General features: G+C 40.6%; 1 protein-coding gene across 2 annotated transcripts in view; it reads right to left on the bottom strand.

Annotated features, from left to right (window-relative positions):
• LOC117525666 (endonuclease V-like) overlaps positions 1–11,603 on the bottom strand; it is a 43,374-nt gene that overhangs the window by 1,224 nt on the left and 30,547 nt on the right. The gene's annotated exons all lie outside the window — the stretch shown is intronic.

Raw genomic sequence — 11,603 nt, 5'->3', positions numbered from 1 at the left:
AACTGTCACCACAAAAATGTTAAAACACGTCATTTAAGGTGTAATTATAGAAGACCACAAATTATGCACACAGGGCTGTGTCTTTGCGCCAACGCTCTTCGGAATCATCTTCTCCATGGTCCTCCAGTACGCTTTGAAGGATTGCAGCGAGGGAGTGTACATTCACACCAGGGCCGACGGCAAGCTCTTCAACATCGCCCAATTCGCGCCAAGACCAAGGTTGTGGAGATACTGATCCGTGAGATGCTCTTTGCTGATGACGCAGCGTCCGACGACGGTCTGCAGCAGCTTGTTAATTGCCTCTCTCATGCCTGCAAGGAGTTCAGACTGACCATCAGCCTGAAGAAGACAAACATCATGGCGCAGGGCACAGTTGCTCCCCGTAACAATGACATTGATGGGTACAGCCTGGAAGTCGTGGAGCACTTCACATACCGTGGGTCAACCATCTCTAAGTCACTCTCTATTGATGCAGAGATTAACAGCAAGATTGTGAAGGCAGCAGCAGTTATGGCAAGACTAAGCCACAAAGTCTGGAACAACTCCAGCCTCACTGAGAAGACAAAACTGCACGTCTACCAGACCTGCATGCTCAGCACACTCCTATACGGTTGCGAGGCATGGACCACCTACGCCAGACATAAGAAAAAGCTCAACAGCTACCATCTGAGGTGCCTTAGATGAATTCTGCACATCGGATGGCAGGACAAGGTGCACAACACAGAAGTCTTGGAATGCGCCAACATCAGCAGCATGTTCACCATTCTTGGCTAAAGGTGCCTTTGTTGGCTTGGCCACATCAGGAGAATGGATCCGGGCCGCATTCCTAAAGATCTACTGTACGGTGAGCTAGCAGAGGGCACTCGTTTGGCTGGTCGACCACGCCTGCGCTTCAAGGATGTCTGCAAGAAGGATATGAAAATGTGCAGCATCAATGTCAACATGTGGGAGCAGTGTGCAAAGGGCCACGCAGCCTGGCGCCTTACTGTCAGAACAGGTGCGCAGAGAGATGAGCAGGAGAGGAACCAAAGGCCTTGCTGAGCAACAAGCAAGAAGGAAGGAGCGACAGCGGCAGCCTCTGCAGGCATCACAGTACACGTGCAACAAATGCAGCAGAGATTGTCACTCTGATGGGTTAGGGTTAGGGTTTTTTGTTTCTATCTGCACCTGCAGATAGAAACAAAAAACCCTGTAGTATATTCATATTGTCAACTGCATTGTCAACTGCGTTTGTAGCATGGCCTTACCTTACTTGTGTGAAGTGCCTTGAGGCACTTTTGCTGTGATTTGGTGCAATATAAATGAAATAAATTGAAATTGAATTGAAAAAGTGTATAAAAAACAAACATACAAACCCAAAGTGGACGCTTCACCATCATCTCCCGCAGACGGACAGATGCCAGGAGATAGATATGGGTGTGGTTGTAAAAGATCACAAACTCAGACACAAAAGCCAATAATCTAAACTGTAACTAATGTGAGTCTGAGTTAATCACGAGATCTGATGTGAACAAATGATTTGTTCATAAGGTATCCCTTGTCATTTTTATTCACGTTGTCTTTCAGACTGGAGACTACGCCAGACTGCAAATTACAGAAAGGAACAAAACATGCTAAAATTCATTAATGTGCTCATTTTGTTGATTGTTATATAATTTGTAGTTTTTCTTTCACCAGGTTCAAACAGCAACAACACTCATTAATTGAGACAGTGTCAAATAATCTGCATTCACAGGCCAAATTATTTTTGATTTAATTCTTGAGCTATTCGATAACACTTTTCATCTCTGCAGAAGCTGCTCACTCCAAGCCAGCCAAACAACTGTGCCACATCCCTCCAATCTGTACACATGCATTATGTTTGCCAAGTTGCAAAATAAATCCTTTATATTCTGATAGTCTACTTTTGCTTCCCTGGGCCTCTGTGAGTACCACTGGAATAAGTTTGTGTCAAAGGAACTGTTACTTAGGGAGACTCAGATAAGGAGAATCACTTGCGTTGTGATGGAACGTCAGGTACGACATTTTGGATATATGGCACATTTTTCTACACATGATCCAGTCCATAGTTGCATCAGTGTTGAGAATCCCAGCAGCTGCAGATCAAGAAGTAGCACACAATTCACTTAGCTACCACTGTTGGGAAGTTGCAATCAAACAGCTGTGTGTCTGAGGTTGCCATCCACAACTCAAAGTGGCTCCATCGTGTGCTGGTTGCAATGATGCGCTGTACCACTGGAAGCTTCCAGATTTGAACCTGAATACCTTCAGACATTTCTCTTATTTCTCTTCTTGCTTGTGTTGGGATTTTCTGACTATGGAGTTTTGCTTAATGTCCCTTTTAAGGTGGTTACAAGGAACTTAAATGACTGCGACTGAATATAACTGATGCTGCTCAGTTATCCAATTAATCCAAGCATCTAGAAATGAAATAAAATGTTTGGTGGAACTGCACATGATCTAAACTGCTGTCCTGTTTCATTTATGAGCAATTCAACAGATGCCTCCCATAAATGGCAGATTAAAAAAATAATCAGAGTTGAACTGTAGAGCCAAATCAAAATTACAGCTGGAAGCAGGTTGGAAAACCCTAAACAGAGCAGAGCGAGCAGGTTTGATGCTACTCATTATGACGTTGCTCGAAGAAAGCTAGCATCTGCAAATACGAGGGGCGATTGAGACATTTTGAGTCTGACCCAGATAAAGTAGGGTGTGGTTCTCCATCTTTTGCATTCTGAGAAACAAGCATTTCTCAACACTGCACCCAGTGAGTCAAATCTTCACACATTCTCTGGAGTAACTTTGCCCCAATTCCAAAACTTTCCCTTCGCGCTACTACTTTTCACTTTCTGGTGAAGTGGTACACTGAAAGGAAAGTACTGGGATTGGGCTCTTGTGCCAAAGAAACAGTTACTTTGAGAGACTCAGATGATGAGGCACAGAAGCCTATAACATGTCTTGGTGGCTTTCCTCACTCTTCTCCTTCTTGCACTGTCTATTCCACACAGATTTACCATAAAGTGCCATACTGTTTGTATTTCTTCATAACGGATGTAAATAAAATTCAAGACATATTCAGTGACTTGGAAATGTTTATGTATCCATCCCCTGACTTGTCTGAAGAAAACTGGCAATTAAACTGATTATTTCCAGGTATTATATTAAAGGGGCTGATTACTTATGCAACCCATCATCTTGGATTTTATATTTTTAATTGATTTATATCAAGTTGTAGAGATTTACTTTCAGTTTGAGTCTAAGGAAGATAATTTTAGAATTTCTTATATTGCGAAGCCTCATTTACTTTTTGTATTTGAAATGCCATAAACAAATTAAAATACGTGAAATACCAAGGGGCCCAATACTTTTGCAAGCCACTGTACTGGACATGTGACGGTGTTTTTCTGTGCATGATCCAGCAAACAAACGGCTCAGTGTTGAAGACCCCAGTGGTTACAGAAGACCAACAAGGTGCCCACGTTTCACCTGGCTGTGGGGGGAAAGGTGTCGTCTTTGCGAGGTGGAAATAAACCAGTTGTATGTCTGGGCAGTTGCCATCCAGGACCTGGGGCAGTTCTGTGGTGTGATGGATGTGGTGAGGCACGGCACCAGTGTATGCTGCCAGAGCAGACTTGAAAGTATAGAATCTAGGACGAAATGAATAAGCACTCTCGACAGATGCTCTTAGAGCCAATTTCTTGCTCACTCGAGATGGCAGCTTTCATTGAGGCAAAGGACAGACAAGATTCTCATGTTTAGCTAAGTAGCTAAGCGGACTGGGATCACTTCTGTTTCAAGACATCAATTTTCAACAAACTCTCTAACCTGGCAGATTGACAAAATCCATCCACTCCAACAGCCTTTTCCTCGTTTCTGCAACAACTGTTTACAAACCCTGGTGAGCCTGTAATTAGGCAGAGCCAACCTAAACAAGCCTCATAAAATAAGCAATAAAGAAAATTTTCCACTCTGGTTTCAAGCTGAAAACAAACAAAAAAAAAGTAGTGACAAACTGACAAGCATGCGACAGCTGTGGCGCCACAGAGACGTGACTGAAATCTGAGCCATGATTTCAGTGCTAGTTTCCTTCCAGCCACAGTCTCTAGCAAGGTGTGGAAAAAGTAGCTGGACAGATGTGCACAGCTGGCTTCTTGCAGCCTGGCCACAGACACATATCCAAAGGTGTCCGAGGCTGTGATCTGGTCCAGTTGCCTGGAGCAGGCCCTTATCCTGCAGTCCAATAGCCTTTTAAGCCCTTTAGCAACACATCTGCTCTATTGCCCATCTCTCTATTTGCCCTCTGTATCACTGTCCTTTTTTAAAATCAATTTTTCTAACTTGCAAATGTTTTCCCCGCCTCCTCCCTGGCATTCACCTTCATGTCATTTTTATTCTCAAATCACTTTAATCACAATATGTTTTTCACCCTCTGTCCACTATCTCAGTCCTGTCCACCCCAAGGCTGCTCATCCTTATCCAACCCTCTTCCCGTCTGTCTGTGAAAGTCCAGAGTCCGGTGGCAGCGGCATCAGAATGTCAGACCGACATATATTAACATTTAGACAGCCTCTGGGCCTGAAGGGTGCCCCACTTTAAATCAGTCACATCCATTCGGCATGCTTAAAAAGCTACATAAGCTGATGGGTCCAGCTGGCACCGGGGCAGCACAAGTGTCAATCTTCATGGAGGTTTAACTCTTGTCGGTTTACAAAGTGATTGTTTTAAATCTGTGCAGGCTTCTCTTTTTCTGCATCTCTTCTGCTGTCACGTTCTTCTCAAGGAAAATCTTTGAGCATAAAACTGGAAACGAGAAGATAAGTCATCAAGTGTTTATGGGAGTTTGGGGCAGATGAGCTGGAATATAATGATCAACTTGTGGCATGCTGCCACTGTGTGAAATTTAACAAATGCATGAAGTGGTTAAGGAGGAGCTGCACTTTGGAAGTTAGTATCATACAGTATTATAATTATCTTTGAATGAAGACGCCACACCGGAATTATTTTTCTTCACTGAAAAAAGAACCCAACTTAAAAAATTGTTTCAATTGGTAACATCTAAATGAATTGTTTGAACTTAAGTTTGTAAGTTAGAGTTGATCTAACTTATTAACTTAAGCTCAAACAACTTAATTCATTTAAGTTGGTTCAACTATTCTCCTTTTTGCAGTGTTCATGCATATCTGCATATGATGTGCTGTCACTGCATGATGTTTCACTGAAATCCACAAAGCGATTTAGGAGTTGCACTTCAGAAATTAATATCATACACTGAAAAAAGAACCAACTTTAAAAAGTGTTACAATTGGTAAGACCTGAATGAATTAAGTTGTTTGAACTTAAATTTGCAAGTTGGAGTTGATCTAACTTACAAACTTAAGTTCAAACAACTTAATTCATTTAGCTGTTACCAATTGAAACAATTTTTTAACTTGGTTCAATTATTCTCCTTTTTGCAGTGTTCATGCACATCTGCATGTGATGTGCTGTCACTGCATGATGTTTCACTGAAATCCACAGAGCGATTTAGGAGTTGCACTTCAGAAATTAGTATCAAACTGAAAAAAGAAACTACTTTAAAAAGTGTTAGAATTGGTAAAACCTGAATGAATTAAGTTGTCTGAACTTAAGTTTGCAAACTGGAGTTGATCTAACTTATTAACTTAAGTTCAAACAACTTAATTAATTTAAGTTGGTTCAACTATTCTCCTTTTTGCAGTGTTCATGCATATCTGCATGTGATGTGCTGTCACTGCATGATTCACTGAAATCCACAGAGCGATTTAGGAGTTGCACTTCAGAAATTAATATACACTGAAAAAAGAAACAACTTTAAAAAGTGTTAGAATTGGTAAAACCTGAATTAATTAAGTTGTTTGAACTTAAGTTTGCAAGCTGGAGTTGATCTAACTTACAAACTTAAGTTCAAACAACTTAATTCATTTAGTTTTACCAATTGTAACGGTTTTATGTTGGTTGAACTATTCTCTTTTTTCAGTGTACAGTACTATGTATTAATTAAACTGAAAATTCCAATCACCTCATTTTGAAAATGTCAGACTAGAATTATATTATTTCTTGCACATCTGCATATGTTGTCCTACCACTGTATGACGTTTCACTGCTTTGGAAGATAATCTCTTGCAGATTGATGCACTAAACACAAATTTCCAATTATCTTTTGTTGAAAACATCAAACTGGAATTATTATTCTTCATGCACATCTGCATATGGTGTGCTATCATTGCGTGATGTTTCATTGAAATCCATAAAGTGATTTATAAGAAGTTGCACTTAAGAAATCAATATTATACACAGGGGTGCACAACTGGTCATTGTGCTTGCGTGTGCTAAACAAAATCACTGATGCACAGCAGACAGCGCACAAATGGAAACACTTTTCCTACAATCTGTCATTGCTTTCCTCCTATGAAGCGCTTCCCTTGTGTTTTCTGTTGTGCATCATTTATTTTTAGCACACACAAGCACACTGAGTACCAGTTATGTATATGGTTGATTAAACAGTATGATGCATTAATTAATGCATTAATGAACACAAAATTCCACTTACCTCTTTTTGAAAATGTCAGACCAGAATTATTTTCCGTCATGCACATCTGCATATGGTGTGCTACCACTGTTTGACGCTTCAATGAAATCAACCAAGCAATTTAGGAGGAGTTGTGCCTAATTTGTATTCATGCAGAGCATAATAAATAGTGATAAATTAACCAGAATGCAACTCGGTCTGGATCCCAACCTTTGCTCTTTACATACAACACAGTACAGACATGCATACGTTCAAAAACAAAACCCCAGTAGTGCAGTGCTGCACTCACACCAAATCACAGCTACATTAGAGCTTTGTGTAACTTTGTAAAGACACAGTAAAATGAGACATATTAGTATTCAATGCTGGGACAGTGGAGTGATGAGGAGGGACAGCGTGATGGTGTGAAATCCTTGTCAGGATAATACGTCATAGTTAGTTAATGAGCAGGTTTCAGGGGCCCTCAGTTATTTTCAGCAGCTGCCGCTGCGCGCCCCAGCACGTGTGTGTGATTGTTGTCGCGGTTTGCATGGCTGTGAGTGCATGAGATAGTATGGGTTTGTGCTTTTGTGACTACAGAGGTGACAACCAAAATACACTAAATTCTGCAGACCTGAATTATTCAGCGAGCGCAGACGCAACAGTGGGGCGGAAGAGAGGATGGATGAGAGATGACCAAAACAACAATACAGGTGGAATGAACAAAAAACAAACATAAGAAGCTCTACAACATGGAAATGTTCGCTTGTTACGCAAAATGCACATCTCCACATCTCCAAAATGCACGTCAGCAGTTTTTCCCTCTTTGGCATGCGTGTGCAAGCTCACTGCACATCTCCCGTCTCCGCGGCTCCACGCGGGTAGCCCACAAACAAATTCTGTCTTCCACCGCATCTTTCATTCTGTGTATGTCATCTCTCCATCACTGATCGCTCACATTGAAATTCCATCTGTTTTTGCAATCTGGAGGGTACAGCTGGGAAGCTTTTACATTTTCTGTCTTCCCGCCTGGCACAGTATGGAAACCAAGCATGGCGGAATATTTATAGCGCAGCTTAGCTCGGGAGCGGTACACGTCCAGTATCCGAGAAGCTGACAGGCAGACGTTTATAACATGGCTGGCTCTGCAGGGAGGTGGGTTTTGATATATACGAGTGGCTTAAACCGTGGCAGAGTTTCAGCTGCACATCAGAGCCCAAAATCATTCCGGAAAGCAGACAGAAAGAAAGACTAACTTTATGCATCAACGACTTCTGTGAAGAATAAAAATAAATAAATAAAAAATATCGGTCACACTGTTTGCACTGCAAGGCAGCAGTGTGCAGATATGCTCTGTGTACGGAGAAGCAACAGAATTATTCAGCTACATTCAGTGCAAAGCACTCAGACAGAGCGGAGAGTCTGGAAATAGGCTCTTACTGTATGTATCAAGGAGTATCGTGGTCCCATTACGGGCGCATGACTTCCCATCACTGTCTGTATGTGTATGTGAGAAGGTAATGGATTTCTGCCAGGAGATAATTACCAATGTGGATGAAGGCTACACACACACACACACACACACACACACACACACACACACACACACACACACACACACACACACACACCAATGTACGAGGGAAAAAACAGGTAAAAATTAGTAACATACCCCTAAAATACTCTAAAGTTACCCAGGTGATGGTTTGAATAATTACTAAAACAAAGTTAAGTAAGATGTAATGACAAAGTTTCTTGGACAGCAGAAAGCAACACATCTAGCTGCCTTTGGTTCTACTCAACAGTAAGTGCAAGATTTGAGATGTTTAGTAAAAATCTATTTTGAACTTTTGTTCAAAATAGATTTTGGGTCCACAGATCCCATCTATTTCATGACCATTACAGAAGAAGACACCCACTCCCACTTCTGGATGGAGCCGTGCCTCTGAGAGAGAGAGAGAGAAAAAAAACAGAAACAGGCATCAGAAAGACAACAAATACAGTATAATTTGTCAGCATTACACAAAAACAAAAACAGGAAATACTAAGGTGATCGCCGGTCACTAGCCCGAAGTTTCACTAAGCAACCCAGACTTTAGATAAAATTGAGGCTGCGGCCCGCTCTGTTTCCTGATAAAATAAATTTAAAAGAGTAAAAAGCATAGGACCATACTATGCTGGTATGCTAGCCATATGAAAGTGAAAATAAATGCGTCTTAAGTCTGCACTTGAAAGTCTCTACAGAATTTGACTATTTTATTGACGCAGGGAGATCATTCCACAGAACAGGGGCACAATAAGAGAAAGCTCTGTGACCCACAGACTTTTTATTCACCCTAGGGACACAAAGTAGTCCTGCACCCTGAGAACGCAGAGCCCGGGCCGGTACGTAGGGTTTAATGATAAACTTTTTTTTTTTGAATAGCTGTAAAGTTGAATCTTTCGTTATAATAAGGGACCCCATATTTTATAAATATCTGGACTGACATCTTAATTTTTTCATTGTAATTTTGAAGCTGTGATTGTAGAGCTTCTCCAATCACAGCCACACAAGTCTATAACATCTTCAGAGTTGTGTGGGTGTCTTGGTGGCTTCCCTCGCTTGTCTCCTTCTCCCACAGTCACTCAGTATTTGTGAACTGCCCACTGCATATAGAGTAAATGTGCAGCACCTTACTGTGCATTTGTTAATAATTGATGTAAATAAAGTCTTAGGCATATTTAGTGACTCTTGTCTTACTTTTAGGTTTTATGGATTGTTATTTATTTTAGTTTGTTGTACCATTTACTGTAGCTTTTATGGGCTGAGACAGCCAGCCAAGGCAAAATACATTTCTGTGCATTTTTATTGGCTGATGTACTTTTAAATGCATATAAAAAATAAACTGAAACTTGACTTTGAAATGTTAATGTATTCCTCTCCTGTCTTGTGCAAAAGAAACTGGCTGTAAAAGTAATGATTTGTATTGACAATAATCCTTGTTTGGTTTGTCCAATTACTTTGGGTGTTGAAATGAAGACCACACTGTGTAAAAAATGGCCATAATTCCTAAATGATCAATGCAGTGTATTTTTGCTAAACCTCTTTACTGACGACAAAAAGTCCAAACAAGCACATCTTGATTGTCTCATTTCAACTGTCCCTACTAATCTGAGAAGGTTTGTGTGTCTGTTCACCACTCCTCTGAGGGTCCCTGGAATCAAATTCCACCAACTTATGGGTGGATGAAAGTTGAGCCAGAAACTGCCCTTAAAAGGATAGTTATGACAAAGGTCAAAGCTATTAGGGTCAAAGCGCAAATATTTTATTTAGAATGTGATTGCATCCAGACTTGCCACACATATGTGGTGGTTCTGTAATTGACCACAAGATAAAATTGACCAAAGGTCAATCATTTGGGTCGAGGGTCATGACTACCTACTTGTTTGTTGGTCAACTGCTCCTAGGTCCTGATTTCTTCCAAACCTTGGTAAGTCAATGAGATTAACTTCAAACCAGCCCTTACGCAATTAATTTGTGCGCAGGTCAAAGGGTTTGATTTTCAACACAGTTTGGACCAAATGTTACTCGCACTGAGGTGGATTAGAGAAATGCCCTCAATCATTAGGGTGAAGGCCAAAATCACTGGGGTCAAATGTCATACGTACAGTAGTGTTCAGAATAATAGTAGTGCTATGTGACTAAAAACATTAATCCAGGTTTTGAGTATATTTCTTATTGTTACATGGGAAACAAGGTACCAGTAGATTCAGTAGATTCTCATAAATCCAACAAGACCAAGCATTCATGATATGCACACTCTTAGGCTATGAAATTGGGCTATTAGTAAAAAAAAAAGTAGAAAAAGGGGGTGTTCACAATAATAGTAGCATCTGCTGTTGACGCTACAAACTCAACACTATTATGTTCAAACTGCTTTTTTAGCAATCCTGTGAATCACTAAACCTAGCATTTAGTTGTATAACCACAGTTTTTCATGATTCTTCATATCTGCGAGGCATTAATTTGTTGGTTTGGAACCAAGATTTTGCTTGTTTACTAGTGTGCTTTGGGTCATGTCTTGTTGAAACACCCATTTCAAGGGCATGTCCTCTTCAGCATAAGGCAACAGGAGCTCTTCAAGTATTTTCAAATATCCCAACTGATCAATGATACCTGGTATGCGATTATATAGGCCCAACACCATAGTAGGAGAAACATGCCCATATCATGATGCTTGCACCACCATGCTTCACTGTCTTCACTGTGAACTGTGGCTTGAATTCAGAGTTTGGGTGGTCGTCTCACAAATGTCTGCGGCCCTTGGACCCAAAAGAACAATTTTACTTCTCATCAGTCCACAAAATATTCCTCCATTTCTCTTTAGGCCAGTTGATGTGTTCTTTGGCAAATTGTAACCTCTTCTGCACATGTCCTTTTATTTAACAGAGGGACTTTGCGGGGGAGTCTTGCAAATAAATTAGCTTCACAAAGGTGGTCTTCTAACTGTCACAGCACTTACAGGTAACTCCAGACTGTCTTGATCATCCTGGAGCTGATCAATGGGTGAGCCTTTGCCATTCTGGTTATTCTTCTATCCATTTTGATGGTTGTTTTCCATTTTCTTCCACACGTCTCGTTTTTTTTTTTTTTTTTTTTTTGTCCATTTTAAAGCATTGGAGATCATTGTAGATGAAACAGCCTATAATTTTTGCACCTGTGTATAGGTTTCCCCTCTCCAATTAACTTTTTAATCAAACTACGCTGTTCTTCTGAACAATGTCTTGAACGTCCCATTTTCCTCAGGCTTTCAAGAGAAAAGCATATTCAACAGGTGCTGGCTTCATCCTTAATAGGGGACACCTGATTCACACCTGTTTGTTCCACAAAATTGATGAACTCACTGACCGAATGCCACACTACTATTATTGTGAACACCCCTTTTCTACTTTTTTTTTTTTTACTAACAGCCCAATTTCATAGCCTTAACAGTGTGTATATCATGAATGCTTGGTCTTGTTGGATTTATGAGAATCTACTGAATCTACTGGTTACCTTGTTTCCCATGTAACAATAAGAAATATACTCAAAACCTGG

This window comes from Thalassophryne amazonica, chromosome 15 (genome assembly GCF_902500255.1).
Source record: "Thalassophryne amazonica chromosome 15, fThaAma1.1, whole genome shotgun sequence".
Lineage (NCBI taxonomy): Eukaryota > Metazoa > Chordata > Actinopteri > Batrachoidiformes > Batrachoididae > Thalassophryne > Thalassophryne amazonica.
Note: the sequence above shows the minus strand (reverse complement) of the source record. Positions and strands in the feature narration are given on the sequence as shown.